We start from the raw sequence: 17,530 nt of genomic DNA, 5'->3' as shown, positions 1-17,530 counted from the left end.
TACCATAGGTATGTAATTTCAACATGCAATCAAGGAATAAAAACAAAAAGTGCTGGAAAAACTCAGCAGGTCACACAGCACCTGCGGAGAGAGCAACAGAGTTAACTTTTCAGGTCCAATATGACTCTTCTTCAGAACTGACGAGAGGCAGAAATGTGACGGGTTTCATGCTGTCGAAAAAGGGGGAGGGTCAGGTGGAGCAAAAAGGGAAGGTCAGGAATAGGTTAGAGGGAGGGCGAGATTAAATTACAAAGATGTCATAGAACAAAAAGCAAAGAGAGTGGGAATAGTGGTAGTAAAGGAAAAAAGCATTAGTGAAGAGTAGGTTGTTATTAACAGAATAAAGGCCAGTGCTGTCTGAAAGCAAAATAGCAGAACGTGTTAATAGCAGAATAAAGGTCAGTGCCATCTGAAAGCAAAACATGAGAATAAGGTACAGACTGGCACTGGTGAAAACATACAAAATGGAGGAGAAAGTTCATAGTCTGAAGTTGTTGAACACAATGTTGAGCTCAGAAAGCTGTAAAGTGCTTAATCAGAAGATGAGGTACTGTTCCTCAAGCGTGCATTTGGCTTCACTGGGACATATCAGCAGGCCAAAGACAGAAATATAAGCATGAGAGCAAGATGGTGAGTTGAGATGGCAAGTGATCGGAAGGTTGGAGTCATGCGTGCAGATTGAACAAAGGTGCTCTGCAAAATGGTTACCATCTCTACCATCTAGAAGGACAAGGGCAGCAGACACATGGGACCACCACCACCTGGAAGTTCCCCTCTAAGCCACTCACCATCCTGACTTGGAAATATATTGTCGTTCCTTCACTGTCACTGGGTCAAAATCCTGGAACTCCCTGCTAACAACACTCTTAGCAGCATTCTGGGTGTACCTACACCACATAGACTGCAATAGTTCAAGAAGGCATCTCACCACCACCTTCTCGAGGGCAATTAGGGATGGGCAACAAATGCTAGCCTAGCCAGCGATGCCCACATTCCGTGAATGAATTAAAAAATAATCTATTCGGTCTCCCCAATGTACAGTGGGACCACTTTGTTAGAAGCAAATACAGTAGACTACAGTTCCACAGATGCTGCCTGACTTGCTGAGTTTTTCTAGCACTTTTTGTTTTTACTTCAGATCTCCAGCATCTGCAGTATTTTGCTTTTATTATGCAATCAAGATTTCCATTAAACTGTATTATACTGGTATCAGACTGGCATCAGCATTGTACAATGATCAGAAGTGGACTCCCATTTATATTGGGACATACATATAGGAGCAGACCATAGAATCCCTTGAGCCTGTGCCACCATTCAATCATGAACTCAACTCCATTTACCTACGTTTGATTCTTTTGATAACTAATATCTATCAACCTCTGTATTCAACACTTCAGTTGACCAAGCTGCCACAGCCTTTTGGGGGGTGGGGGGTGGGGAGGGAGGGAAGAGTTCTAGATTTCCACTATCCATAATATGAAAAAGTGCTTCCTGATTTCACTCCTAAAAATACCTTGTTCTTATTTTGTTTGTTCTCTGGTTTCCCCCACCAAAGGAAATAGTTCCTCTTGTATCTATCCGCTTGCATCCCCTTAACATTTTAAGCACCTCGATTAGATTGCCCCTCACCTTCTAAACTCGTAATGTAAGCCTCTGAGCCCAGTATCACTCTGGCAAATCTGCTGTATCCCCTCCAAGGCAAAAATATGACTTCCCTGGTGCTGTGCACAAAACTAACCAAGGATCTCTGTAAATGAAGCATAATGCTCGCTCCCCTTTGTATTCCAGTCCCCTTGAAATAAAGGTCAACATTCCAATACCCTCTTTGATTATGTTTTGTACCTTTTAGTGATTTGTGTACATGAACACCTAAATCCAAAACAAGAAGAGAATTACCTGGAAAAACTCAGCAGGTCTGGCAGCATCGGCGGAGAAGAAAAGAGTTGACGTTTCGAGTCCTCATGACCCTTCAACCTAAATCCAGTTGCTTCTTCACAGCTTCCAGTTTCTCCCCATTCAGAAAATATTCTGATATATCATGCTTCAATTAAAAGTGAATGACCTCACATTTTCCTACATTGAAGTCCAACTGCTTACCATTTTCTTTACTCACTTAATCTGTTCATGTCCGTTGGCAACTTCTTGCTCCCAGTTTTCAACGTACTGTTTCTCCTAACTTAACGTTATCTACAAACTTAGATATGTAACTCTCTATTCCTTTTTCCAAGTTTTAACATCAGCTGCAGTTTATGTTGAGTTTAGCATTAATTAAACTCCTAACTATAAGTAGGTATTTTTTATTTTTAGCATGTGCACAAAACATCCCTTCTTATCTAACATGATAATATTTCATAATGACTTTAAAATGTCCTTAGAAGGTACAATAGATTAGTTAGGCTCTTTTATCACAACAGGTTGGAGTTTTACTTTTTTTCAAAAAGGCCCAGCTGCTGAGGACTTGCAATTCCTGGCTTCATGTACATGGAAATCACATTTCCTACTTGGCGCCTAAGTTATATTATTGATTTTCCCACATTTGACCCACATTTCAAACTGTTTCCCATCGATAAAAGGTAAAAGAATGCAGAAAGGACTTGCTCTTATATAATGAGCAATCCAATAATAACTTTTGGAGGCATTATGTAGGCAAAGTATTACAATAATGACACTGTAAAATTAGCTGTAATAGATTACCGTGTGCTTTCTGCTACATAATCATTTTTAATCCACGGGCTGGAAACCTGGATTGAACTTTTAGAAACAGAGACTAATATTATTTGAACTCACAGCCCTAGATGTCTAACCCCAATTTACATTACTATACATTTGTCACACAAACATATGAACAAGGATCAAGAGTAGGCCATTGAGCCCCTTGAGCCTGCCATTTAATAAGATCATGGCTGATCTGATAGTAACCTGAAATCTGCATCCCACCTACTGCCGATAACCTATTATCCCCTTGCTTATCAAGAATCTATCTACCTCTGCTTTAAAAATATTAAAAGACTCTGCTTCCACTGCCTTTTCAGGAAGAGAGTTCCAAAGACTCATGACCCTCTGAGTGAAAATGTTTTGACTCATCCCTGTTTTAAATTGACGACCCCTTACTTTTAATCAGTGACCCCCGAGGTTGAGATTCTCCCACAAGAGGAAACATCCTCTCCACATTCACTCTGTCAAGACCACTCAGGGTTTTATGTTTCAATCAAGTCGCCTCTTACTCTTTTAAACTCCAGCAGGTACAAGCCGAGCCTGTCTAACCTTTCATCATAAGACAACCCACCCACTCCAAGTATTAGTGGTAAACCTTCTCTGAACTGCTTCAAACATGTTTATATTCTTTCTTAAATTAGGTGACCAATATTGTACACAGTACTCCAAATGTGGTCTTACCAATGCCCTGTACAACTGATGCATAACCTCCCTACCTTTGTATTCAATTCCCCTCACAATAAATGATAATATTCTATTTACTTTTCAAATTACCTGCTGTACTTGCATACTAACCTTTTGTGATTCATGAAATAGGACATCCAGATCCCTCTGCACCTCAGAGCTCTGCAATCTCTCACCATTTAGATAATATGATTCTCTTTTATTCTTCCTGTCAAAATTAACAAGTTCACATTTTCCCAGCTATGATGTGTACATGTGCAATATTAATCTTTAATTTAATTGGCTGGTCAAATATATATTTAACTCCTTCAAAAGGACTTTAAAAAAAGGCACTGACTTAAGATAGGTCACCTGACATATCTGGTATTACAGGTTGGTCAGTTTCTGGAAGCTTTCAATGTAGATTACAATTAGGAGATGTCAAGGCAAACCTCCTATGGAATTTCACACCTGCTGATGTCACGAGTTACTTCAAAGATGAACTGAAACTTGTTATTGGCTCTCACCATTTGCATTTCTATAAACCTACCTTTCATGCAGAGACAGGAAGTCTACAAGGACAATGGCTATATAATAGATAAAAACAAAAAGCTAAAAGCTACTGCGGATGCTGGAAATCCAAAACAAAAACAGAATTACCTGGAAAAACTCAGCAGGTCTGGCAGCATCGGTGGAGAAGAAAAGAGTTGACGTTTTGAGTCCAACACGACCCTTCAACAGAACTGCAAGTTCTAGTTATATATATAGTTATAAGTTCTATATAGCCAACTGCAAGTTGGCTATATAGTAGATGTTGATGTGTTCTTCCTGGCTCACTACAGGGAAGAATGGTCCATTAAGAAGTGATGGCTGGGACATTAAAGAAACTAATCACCTAGGCCATAACACAATAGCCAAGGTTTGTCCAGACATGAGCTGATCAATTACATTCTATGGATTACTCGACTCATTATGGGCAAGAGAGGTCATGTTACCAGAATCACTGCTTTGAAATGTATTTTATTACAATACCCTGGTTGTTTTTGGGCAGTCCAGAAGAAGCCTAATAGAGCAATAACATCATCTCTCTCTCTCCCAGCTGTTCTCAAGTTCAAGACCCTATCTCTGATACATTTTGGAATCCACCACAGAGATAAAGAATTTATATCAAAAGGAACCTCCGGTGCAATAGCATCAACTTTTGGAAAATACATATTACAGTTTAAAAGAGTCCATCCCCAGAAATTGCAGTCAGCCTCAATCCCACTGAAATTTTAAGACCACTGTGAAAAATAAATCTGCCTCAGCCAACAGCAACAGCGATGGACTCAAACGGTGAACTTTCTATTTTTATCTTTTAAAACTGTATCTTAGTTTAGCCAAAGTTAACCCCCTATAATGGACAACTTGTAATTTTGCATGCTTACGTGTGTCTTGCGAAGGTCGGAACATGTGTTTACCTTTATAAATATCTTTATATCTTTAGTTGGGTGGGTTTTTAGCACAACAAAAACTAACCCCTTTGTGTTTAAACTCAAAAAAGCCTGTCAGACTGAGTCCTTTGCAATCAGCATGTAAACAATTAAATACAGAGACTGAATTAGCAAAAACCCTGTTAAAAGATCAGCGAGGCATAGGAAAGAAAGATGGATTCTTGACACATATCCTCACCAGTTGTAACACATTCCACATCCACTTCATTGGAGTGGAGTCAATCTGTCTGCAAAACCCATCAAAGACAATGCCTTCAGGGGAATGTAAAGGACTCACATCTCCTGTTTCATTAGTAAGATATCTATGGTAATCACATTCAAATGTTGAGGATGGGCCATTAAGACTAATTGCCTAGACAATGGGACCCTGGCTAAGTTAACTTCCAGACATGAGCTAATCAAGTCACCTTTGGAATGTCTTTTTTTTTGAATCCCAATGGCAGTTGGAGAAGGAAGGTTACATGACAAGCCAACCTTTTGTATATTTTTAAGCACATGTTTTCTCAGCAGAACTGAGGAACAGCAGCTTAAGGAGAAAACCTAAGTGGGGTCCCTCCTGCCTCCTTTTTTCTCCAACCCACTTGGTAAGCTTCAAGCCCTGTTTGCTGACCATGATCATGCAAGGACGCCCTGCTGTAGATAGTTACTGGTTTGGATTTTTTAAAGAAATATCTATTGGCTCCCAAAGAACAAACAACTCAGTTATTTTCAAGCGGAAGGATCAAGACCATCGGATTCAGCTTGAAACCAGCCGAGTTATCAAACTACAGACTGTATATTCTTTTACCTTTTCTTATGGACCCTAACTTGTCTAACCTATCCTTCCCCATTCTGTAGTCTGTATTTATGTGTGTGTGTGCGTGTATGCAAAAGTCAATGCATCTTTTATTATTTTACTTAGATTAGTTTAAGTATAATAAAGCTAATCTTTTTCTTTGTTAAACTCAAGAAAATCTGCCCTATTGGGTCTTTTATGATCTCAGCTTGTAAACAGTTAAGTACTCACTTTATTGGCAAGTATATCCGATCACAGTATCTATACAGTGCAGAAGGAGGCATTTGGCCTCCTTGAGTCTGCACTGGCTCGATGAAAGAGCATACCACCTAGTTCCACTCCCCTGCCTTATCCCATAACCTTGCACATTCTCTCTTTTCAGCTGGCAATCCAATTCCCTTTTAAATACCTCGATCGAACCTGCCCCCACCACCCTTTCAGGAAGTTTGTTCCAGACTCCAACCGCACTCTGAGTGAAAAAAGTTTTACTCACATCAGATTTATTCCTTTTGCCAATTATTTTGAATCTGTGCCCTCGAGTTCTTGATGTTCTCTTGAGTGGGAACAGTTTATCACTATTTAGCCTGTCCATACTCCTCAGAGTCTTGAATACCTCTATCAAGTCTCCTCTCAGCCTTCTTTTCTCCAAGGAAAACAGTCCCAACCACTCCAATCTATCCTCATAGCTACAGTTCTTCATTCTGGGAATCATTCTTGTAAATCTCCTCTGTACCCTCACAAATGACTTCACATCCTTCCTCAAATATGGCACCCAGAACTAGATGCATTACTCGAGATGAGGCCTAACTTATACACGTTCAACATGACCTCCTTATTCTTGTACTCAATGCCCCTATTAATAAAGCCTAAGATAACATATGCTTTATTAACTGCTCTCGCAACATGCTCTGCCATCTTCAAAGGCCTATGTACATATACACCAAGGTCCCTCTGTTCCTGCACCTCCTTTAGAGGCCTTTCCTTTATTTTATACTGTATCACCATATCTTTCCTGCCAAAATGAATCACCTCACACTTATCGGCATTGAATTTCATCTGCCACTTGCCTGCCCAATCCATCAACATGTCTATGTCCCTTTGAAGTTCAAGACTATCCCCAGCACAGTTGACAACTTTTGCAATCTTCATATCATCTGCAAATTTTGAAATCAAACCCTGCACACCATTGTTTAGGTCATTAATATATATTAAGAAGAGCAAGGGTCCCAACACTGACCTCTGAGGAACTCCACTACAAACCTTCCTCCGATCTGAAAAACAACCATTTATCACTACTCTCTGTTTCCTGTCACTCAGCCAATTTCTTATCCAAGTGCCTACTTTCTCTTTTATTCCATGACCTAGAATTTTGCTCACAAGTCTGTTGTGCGGCACTGTATCAAATGCTTTTTGAAAATCCATATACACCACATCAATAGTGTTTTCTTTATCAAATTTCTCTGTTACCTTCTCAAAAGGCTGCAGAAGGTTAGCTGAACATGATTTTCCCTGCCTGAATCCATGTTGTCTTTCTTTAATTATCCTGCACTTGTCTAAGTGATTATTGATTTTACCCTGTACTATAGTTTCCAGACGTTTCCCTACCACTGAGGTCAAACTGACTGGCCTGTAGTTACCAGCTTTATCCTTGCACCCCTTTTTGAACAAGGGTTTGATATTCGCAGTTCTTCAGTCCTCTGGCACCTCCCCTATGTCTAAGGTAGGCTGGAAGATTATCACTAGTGCCTCTGCAATTTCCACCCTCACTTCCTTTAGTACCCTTGGATGCATCCTATCTGGTCCTGGTACCTTATCTATTTTAAGTAAAGTTAACCTTTCCAACAACTCCATCCTCTCAATTGTAAGTTCTTCTGGTGAACTAGTTACCTCCTCTCTCACCTTGGCCTGGGTAGCAAGTTCTTCCTTTGTAAAGACAGATGCAAAGTACTCATTCAACATCTCCGCTACTTCTCCAGCCTCCACGTGCAAGTCCCCTTCTTTGTCCCTAATCAGCCCAATTCTTTTTTTTACCACTTTTAATTATTTATATGCTTATAGAAGACCTTGAGATTCCCTTTTCTGTTCACAGCCAGACTCTTTTCATGCTCTCTCCTAGGTTTTCTTATTAGTTTCTTCACTTCCACGCTGGTCCTTCTTTATTCAGCCTGATTCTCCATTATATTTTCTACCTGACATCTGATGTACATGCACTTCATCCTTCACATCTTCACATCTTTACCTCTATCTCACTCATCATCCAGGGGGCTCTGGATTTATTTGTCTTACCTTTCCCCTTCAAGGGAATATACCTTTAAAAAATAAACAGTTGCAGTTCTCACCTGGTCATAATGGAAATTTGGGGGCTGTGTCCATGACCAACCCACAGACAAATGAGAAACTGAAAACGGGGAACCAATTTGATCCTTAGACATAATATAAAAATTTCGATACAAGCTTTCTTGTGGTTTGCAGTGCTAATGCACAGAAAATGTCCGTATCTGAAACCAGTACCTTCCTAGAACAGTGTGAGGTAACTTGGGATAGGTTAAAACTCTATCCATTGAAGATTTAAGGAATATAGCTAGGCATTTAGGGAGAGATATCCCTCCAAAAGCTCAGAAACTCAAAACCCTAAAACTTGTGGCTAACCATTCTAAAATAGAACTTGGAGAACCCGAAACAGGCATAGAATCTGAAACAGAACAACGCGCATTCACAAGGATACGGCCGGAACAGTGGAGACTGGGGCTGGAATTCCAAGAAAGAGACCAAAGAGAGAGAGAAAAGAAAAAAAGAAGAAAGGAAGAGACAAGAACGGAGAGAGGAAAGAGGGAGACAGATGAGAAGGAATAAGGAAGAAAGAGAATTCTAAAAAGAGGAAAGGGAAAAGAGGAACAAGAAAGGAAGTTAAGCCGCTCAAACTGAGTTAGGAAAGACCCATTGCACCCAGTTAATGCATCACTTGTAAGGAAATCCCCCCCTCCCCCCAACAAATCTCCCACTCAAGGTTCAGGACAGAGGGCTGAGCTCTTTAAAGTTCTCTCAGTTGATAGCAAAGTTTGATTAGGGAAACTTGGATGCATTGTTCTTCTCATTTGAGAAGCTTGCAAAACAGCTAAAGTGGCCAGCAGTGAGGGCTGGGCCCTGCTACTGCATGGCAAATTAACAGGAAAGGCTCATAAGGTTTATTTCCTGTTGTCCGACAAGATTTCAGCAAAGTCTGGGATGACCGAAAATGCTATCCTGGATGCATACGAGCTGGTACTGGAAACATACTGCCAAAAATTCCAAACTCTTCAGAAACGGCCTGACCAAACTTATATTGAGTTTGAAAGGGTTAAGCAACTTGCTTTCAGTCAGTAGATATGGGCACTTAAAATAGAGTCCACTTATGAAAGCCTCAGAGAAGTGACCCTCTCGAGGAGTTCAAGAAGTAATTTCCACTTTCTATAAAAATCCACATGGAGGATGTCATGAAGCTATTAATGTATATAATATTTTTGGAAAATATTTTTCTTTTAAAATAGAGGTTTAGTCTGTGGGTGTGTCTTAATTGGATTAAATCAGCTAGCCTGGGTACTTTGATGCGTACTAGTTTTGAGATGTAAACAGAGAGGTAGAGTGCATTTGCATTCTTTGAATAGAGCATTCAAGAAGTGGGGTGAAAACTGACACCTATCTAACAGACACCAAGCAATATGTTTATATTACTAATAAAATTGGTACTATGAAAAGGGTTTTATTGTTGGAGAGGCTTAGTTCAGAGGTTGGTAATACAATGAGAATTTACATTCAAAGGGCTGTGCTAGGTATAATTTCAATAGTTTTGTGTGTGCAGAGCAGAGGCAATGTGAGATCAAAAGCAGCTATAAGCCTCTGACTATCTCCACAAGATCCAACGTGAAAAGAAAGTTTGAGGGAAAAGATATTAAAACATTCTTTATTTCATTTGAGAAGCTAGCTAAACAGATGAAATGGCCACAGGAAAACTGGACCTTATTATTACAGTCTAAATTGGTAGGTAGTGTGCTTGATGTATATGCTTCGCTCTCAGAAGAAATGACGGTGAATTATGATGTGGTCAAAAAAGCTAAAACAGTTATATCTGAAAGCTTATTCAGAAACCGAAGCAAAATGTATTCCAGTATGTTATTATCTTCAGGTAGGTATTCTGATCAGAAAATGGAGGTCAGATTATGCCTCGGCAAATGAAAGCTGGAGGGAGGTGCATCAGATTAGGGTATAGAAATGAGATTCTGAAGACTGCTCATGAAATTCCAATGAGGGACCTTTAGGAATTAGGAAAACACAGGAAACGAGACAGCGGTATTTTTTTAGCCAGGATTGCATAGGGATGTAGTCAATTTCTGTAGAACCTGTCCCACGTGTCAAATAACAGGAAAACTACAAGCAGTGATTAAACCGGTGCCTTTAATCCCAATACCAGTATTTGAAGAACCTTTTACCATGGTCATGATTTATTGTGTAGGACCCCTCCCTAAGATTAAAAGTGGAAATCAGTCCTTATTGACAATATGGATGTGTCTACCAGGTTTCCTGAAGCGATACTTTTAAGAAACATTACAACTAAGAAGATTGTGGAGGAGTTAATGAAATTTTTTACAAGATATGGTTTACCTAAAGAAATACAATCAGATCAAACAGGGGTCAAATTTCATGTAACAGCTGTTTAAGGAAGTAATGAACAGTTTGGGGATAAAACAGTTTAAGTCAACAGCTTATCATCTGGAGTCACAAGGAGCTTTGGAAAGATAGCATCAAACTTTAAAAACTATGATAAGAGCATTCTGTCATGATTATGCACAGGATTGAGATATAGGAATCGCACCTGTGCGCGAAAGAGTGCAGCAATCTCCCTGAGGCATGGAGCTGCCTAATGTAGATTAAGTAGATAATAAAAGTTTTTATTAAAATAATAAAAATAAAATAAAAAATTATTTAAACATGTCCCCTCATGTGACAGTGTCACATGAGCTGAGATATGTTTGTGAAGTTTACAAAATGTATTTATTAATTTTATAAAACCTTCAGGAAACCTCATCCTGCCCATGCATGAGGTTTCCTGGAAAATGCGAAGGCCGCTTTTGCTCGTCTCCTGCCTGCCAACCTTAAGGTTGGACGGGCAGCGTTGTTAATGGCCTTAATAGGCCATTGACAATTCGGGGGGTGCGCAGCCGCCTCCCGCCAAACGCAATATCGAAATGACACTTGATGACACCGCACGCCTGACATCATCTTGCATCACTTTACACGTCAGCGTGTCGGGCCCACCACTGACAGCAGTATTCTGCCCATTGAGTCTAGTTGCAGCAATTGGAGTTTGCCTATTGTACTGATACCAAAACTGGTGGAACACAAAGACTTTGTGTGGACTAATGAAAGGTGAATGCAGAGACAAAAGCAGATTCATATCCCATACCACGGCTGGAAGATTGCATTGAGAAAGTGGGACAATTGAAATTTATCACAGAGATTGTCTTGCTAGAAGGATATTGGCAGGTACTATTGTCAGAGAGAGCAAAGGAGATATCAGTTTTTATAACGCCAAGCAGACTATATCAGTTTAAAGTCATGCCGTTTGGTATGAAGCATGCACCTGTGACATTTCAAAGACTGAAAAAAAAAAGTAATTGCAGGTCTAAGCAATTGGTTTATATTGATGATCTAATCATTTTGAGTCAGACGTTGGAGAAGCATTTACAGCATCTGGAAGAATTATTTATTCAACTACAAATAGCTAATTTGATGAAGAACTTGGCTAAAAGTGAATTTGCAAAAGCGCAAATTAAGATCTAGGCCATACCATTGGACATGATAAGGTGGCTCCAAGAGATGCAAAAGTCAAGGCTATCGTGGATTTCCCAGTGCCTACAACAAAATTAAAATTTTGAGATTTCTGGGCATGAGTGGGTTTTACTGGAAATTTGTTCCAAATTTGAAGCTAGTGGTTGCTCCACTGACTGAACTATTAAAAAGGAACAAGAAGTTTCAATGGTCACTGGAGTGTGAGAAGTCATTTGATAGTTTGAAAACTGTATTAACTGTGTTGGCAGTACCCAATTATGCCAAGCAATTCAAATTGGCCATTGACACAAGCGTTATAAGCATTGGGGCAATACTGTTACAAGAAGATGACACTGGAATTGAAAAACCAATAGGGTATTTTCACGGAAGCTGAATGTACAGCAGAGAAGATATTCAACAATCAAAAAAGTTTGGTTTTAGCATTGCAACAGTTTGAAATTTATGTTGCAAACAACTCATCAGAAACATTTGATTATACAGACCATAACCCTTTGAAGTTTTTGGGCAAATTTCATGAAAAAGTGCAAGGCTTTTCAGATGGAGCCTATTATTACAACAATTTAATCTACATATTATACATATTGCTGGAAAAGAGAATCTGTTTGCAAATGTGTGATCAAAAGTTTGAAGTTTAAAGGAAAATGGGACATTTTTTTAAAATCCTGGACACTGAACTGGAGTGATTTCTGTTGATGCCAAGGGCTTGTGTATATATATTGTTATGTTAATGCACGCATCTGGTAATGTAATACTGTAATAAGTATAGGAGATAGTGTGAGATGGGTTATTAAAATGAAGCCGTCTTTTAGAATTATGACGGTTCATTTTCCGATAAGTAGGAGGATATCATGAATCTATTAATGTATATCATATTATTGGAAAATACTTTTCTTTTAAAAGAGGTTTAGTCTGTCGGTATGTCTTAATTGGATTAAAGCCAGCTAGCCTGGGTACTTTGATGTGTATTAGTTTTGAGATGTAAGAGAGATAGAGTGCATTTGCATTTTTTTGAATAGAGCATTCAAGAAGTGGGGTGAATTATGGCACCCAGCTAGCAGAGACCAAGAAATATGTTTATATTGCTAATAAAATTGGTACCATGAAAGGGATTTTATTGTTAGAAGAGGCTGGTGATACAATGAGAATTTACATTCAATGAGCTGTGCTAGGTATAATTTCGGCAGTTTTGTGTGTGCAGAGCAGAGGGAATGTAAGATCAAAGTAGCTGTAAACCTACCAATGTGTCTGCAAGGAACCAAAGTGAAAAGAACCTCATTTTGAATTCGTAAGGTGAAAATGCTTTGCCTGGTGCCTGGTTAGGCCTAAGGGTTGCTGTTGCCTTAACGGAGATTAGTTTGGGAATTTGTTATAAGTTATGATTATTGTAATTTGTAGCCATGTGTATATATTTAACTTGTGTAAATTAATAAAATGTTTCATTTAGCTTAATATAGAACCTCTCGAGAACTGATGGTATGATTCCTGGATTTAGAGCTGCATCTCAAACATAACACTTTAAAATATAGATTATGACAGCTGTTTAATGTTTCCCTCTGGGATTTTTAAATAACTCAGCGTTACCAACTGCTCAGTATTAACAGAGGAACAAAAAGGGCAGAATTTTCTGCCTGTCGGGCGGGCAGGCCCAACCCAATCTCCGGTGGGCGTGGAGCCGATTCCCGCCAGAGAGGCGGGCCCCACCGCCATTTTACATGGGCAGGCCAATTAAGGCCCACCCAGTGTGAAGTCCGGCAGGAAGCACTATGCGCTATGCGCTTCCTGTGTGGTCAGGGGGTGGGGGGATTCCCCAAAAATGAAAGTGCGCTCTTTCATGCATGCTCATGAAAGAGCACACATCTCCCTGAGGCAAAGTGCTGCTTCAGGGAGATCGCTGACACTTTGAGATTAAAAATAGAAAAAAAAATCCCTAATATGTCCCCTCATGTGACAATGTCACATGAGATGGGACATGTTCATAAATTACAGTAAAACTTTATTAAACTTTTTAGAACACTACATGAAACCTCATCCCGCCGGCGGATGAGGTTTCATGTTTTCTCTATTTGCCGCCGGGGCTCCTTAAGGTTGGACGGGCAGGTCCTTTAATTGCTTAAATGACCCTGTCAATGGCCTCAATTGGCCATTGACAGGTCGGCTGATTTTGCTGTGCCCCCGCCTTCCTGAAAATTTAAATGGGGCGGGATGACGTTGGGGTTCCGCCTGACGTCATCCCGCATCATTTTACGTGCTGGCGAGTGGGCCCTGCCCCCTGCTCACCGATGGCAAAATTCTGCCCAAAGTTTCAAGAGTTAGGCAGGCAGCAACTTTGACTGATGGTTATGAGTTTGTCCACAAGGCCTTGCCCTAAGGGAAACACTGCTCTAGTCACACCCAAAAACAAGGTGGGAGGGTGATAGGAGGATGAACAGCCATGTGTGAAAAGGAAAAGTTGGAAACATGGAGCCTTCCTGAGACTGAAAAGGATGGTCATGAGATTAGGAGTGAAGCCTGCAAATCTGTGCATTTCTATTGCAACAAGGCAAGTCACCTTTGAGCTGACTGCTGGAAGTAACAGGGAAAATCTGTAGGATTTGTCAGGATACATCAGACCAGTGCAGAAAAAGGGGCCCTGATGGAAAGCACAGCAAATAAGGCTGTGCCACTAAGTAGGGCTGTATGTCACTATAAACGTACTGCTGTGAGTGCAGGAGAGTTTTAAAAAATCCCTGAGAGGTACAAGGATTTTGTGTCTAAAGGAAATGTGGCCCCATACCCCTCGAGTGAGGCAAGTAAGCCTATAGTTATATTTAGGGATACAGGGGCCACCCAATCTCTTCTGCATTTTTATTGCCCAAACTTCCACAAGCTGTGGTGGAGTTCTGTAAAACTTGCCACACATGTCCGGTTGTGGTGAAGCCCCAAACCTGCACCTCTAATTCCCATACCAGCTTTTGGGGAACCCTTCAGCAGTGTGCTGGTAGATTGTGTGGGGCCTCTGCCAAAAACAAAAGGGGGTTACCAGTATCTTCTCACTATTATGGATGTGGCTACCCAATTTCCAGAAGCCATTCCCCGAGGAGCTACCTCTGCCAAAGTAGGTAGGCTAACGCTATTCTTTACCCCATACGGCCTGCCTACTGAAGTGGGGCAATTAAATGATTTGATATTAAAACTGATATTAAGATGTGCATTAACAGCTTTAAAAGTAGACAGATGTAGCTATTGGCATTAATAGATTTAAGTGTAGTGAGAGCTCTTTCTAAGCATGATGGGAAATATAGCCAACACAAAGGCATGATAGGTATGGTACTATGGGAACCCAACTAACAGTCACAAGTCATAAAACTTAATGACCTTCACAGGATGGGTAAACAAATGTTAGAGTGATAAGAGCACGGGCTGGGAGGCGTTAGAACCGAGGCATTTCCCAGCCTCCCAGTAAGATAAAGAAACTTCTGCACCCTGAATAATTCTGCCCATTGTGCATGTAACTAGAAGTTGTACTAGGCAGTATCATGAAATATGATAACTTAAAAATATAACTATGCTACACAGATCTTGTATTGTCAGAGATCCTTCAAAAAGCAACCAAGAAGATCTCTCCCAGCATATGCTTAAATAAAACCTTTGGTTACTAGAAAATTCACAGACTTGTGAGTGGTCTCACCTTTATACTACAGCACTACCAAGATCCAGTTGAATCAGGGTACAAATTCTATGTCCAGTATTTTTCAAAAGATCACGGCTAATCTGGGTGTAACCCAGCTAAATCCTCGGACCATCATCCACAGTTCCAGGGGCTTTAGAACAGTACAAACAGGCTTAAGTAAAATGATCAGGGAATGCTGCTATGATACACCCATGACTGGGACAAAGGGCTGCGATTTCTCCCGGTTGCCACCTTGGACTCACCCAATGAGTTTATTAGCTTTAGCCCCTTTTAAGTAGTTTATGGGCACGAGGTGAGAGTTCTCTTAAACTAATCAAGGAAAAGTTTTTGAGAAAGGGGTAGAGACTTCCTTGTTAGACTATGGCCTAAATTTTTCAGTCGGCGTGCAGGGGCAGGCCCGACGTGCCAGCGCATAAAATGATGCGCGATGATGTCAGGCGTGCATCCCGATGTCATCGTGCTGTATCGTGATGTTTCATTCGGCGGACACTTGCCGGTGTCAGCTGCGCATCCGCCAATATTTAAACGGCCTATTAAGGCCAGTAAGTAGTTAAAGTTATTGTCTACGCTGCCCATCCAACCTTAGGGTTGGTGGGCAGGTGAAAAGGCCAAGCGGCCTTCACGTTTTTTAGGAAACCTCATCCACAAGTGGTGTGAGGTTTCCTAAAGCTTTTGTGAATTAAATAAAAATCTTTTCTGAAATATAAAAATATGTCCCATCTCATGTGAGATGGTCACATGAGGGGACATGTTCAATTAATTTATTTATTTATTTATTTATTTATTTTAAAAGATCTTCAATCTCCCTGAGGCAGCTCCGTGTCTCAGGGAGATTGAAGCGCTCTTTGGCGCGCATGCACGAAAGAGCGCTGGCCCCAACTCTCCCTCCTCCCCCCGCCTGCGCAAGTAGTGCTGAGTGCTACCGCTCGCCCCTTACGCTGGGCAGGCCTTAATTGGCCCGCCCATGTAAAATGGCAGAGCGGAGCCGATCGCAGGCGGTGGTCAGCTCTGCGACTGCCCCCTCCCGCTCCGGCTGAGCCAGCTTGCCGACTGAAAAGTTCAGGCCCATGTTCTGGGAGCAGCCCACGATAGCTTGTGCTGTGGCTCAGGAGCACCTTAAAACTTTCCAGACATCTATGAAAAAGGCAGGCAGATAAACATGCTAAGGCCAGATCATTTCAGCCAAGAGACCATGAGGAGAACTGTCTGCTCGGCACGCGGGCATGCGCCTGACACACTCGAGCATGAAATAGCGTGCAGTGACGTTGGGCGAGCGTCCTGACGTCCTCGCGCGCTCACCTGATATCTTGGTCGCCAGGCGCACGCAAGAGTCGGCAGCATGCCCGCCAACAATTAAGAGGTCTATTAAGGCCGTTAATCAATTAATTAACCTGTATTTTTAGCTGCCCGTCCAACGTTACGGTTGGCAGGTGGGAAAATCAGCCACGCGACCTTTGGATTTTTGAGGAAACCTCATTCATGGGCGGGATGGGATTTCTGTAATTAAATTTTTTAAAAATAAACATTTTTGGGCAGAATTTTTCAAATCTACATGTCTGCTGTGTGGAATTTATTTCCAGAATTTTAAAAACTTTACTCATTGGTTTAAAATACTTCAGTTCCCTGAGGCAGCTCTCTCTGCCTCAGGAAGGTTTCAGTGCGCGCTCCCCCGGGCATGCGCAGACACCAGCGCTCACCCTTTTCCCGCCTCCACTCCAACGGCGCTGAGGTTCTCAGCGCGTTTTTCACGCTGGCTGGCCATTAATCGGCCAGCGAGCATGAGGTTAAGGTCGGGGGCCAATCACGGGTGGTGGGCCTTTACCCGGCCACTCCCAGGCCCGCCCCCCCGTGCCCGCCTGACAACCCAAATATCCTGCCCCATGTATTCATGCTACTGCCAACACAGGGTGAACCACTGAAAACCCAGTTCGGTGGCCCATACAGACTGGTAAAGAGAATTGGCAAGGTGGATTAGTTAATTGAAACGCCAGAGCATCGGAATAAGCAAAGGCTGTGTCACATCAACATTTTGAAGGAGTATCACAGCTGGGAAGAGGACAAACTAGTATAGGTCTGTCAGGCAATCAGGACAGAGGAGGCCAAAAGGGACACTGAGGACAAGTTAGAGGGAGGACTGGACAATTTCAAAATTGAGCTGCCTTGTCCAGTTAGCTGAAATGTTAGACAATGTGCTTTCCTATTTAAATACAAAACAGGGAGGTGACCTGGCAAAAACAGAGAATGCTGGAAAAACTCAGCAGGTCTAAAAGCATCTGTGGACAGAAAAACAGAGTTAACATTTCGAGTCCTTGTGACTCTTCTTCAGAGCAATTCTTGTGACCTGACAAGGCTGCTCACAATATTTAAAGAGCTTAGTAGGGACAAACC

This window comes from Cetorhinus maximus, chromosome 13, assembly GCF_964194155.1.
Source record: "Cetorhinus maximus chromosome 13, sCetMax3.hap1.1, whole genome shotgun sequence".
NCBI classification, from domain to species: domain Eukaryota; kingdom Metazoa; phylum Chordata; class Chondrichthyes; order Lamniformes; family Cetorhinidae; genus Cetorhinus; species Cetorhinus maximus.
Note: the sequence above shows the minus strand (reverse complement) of the source record.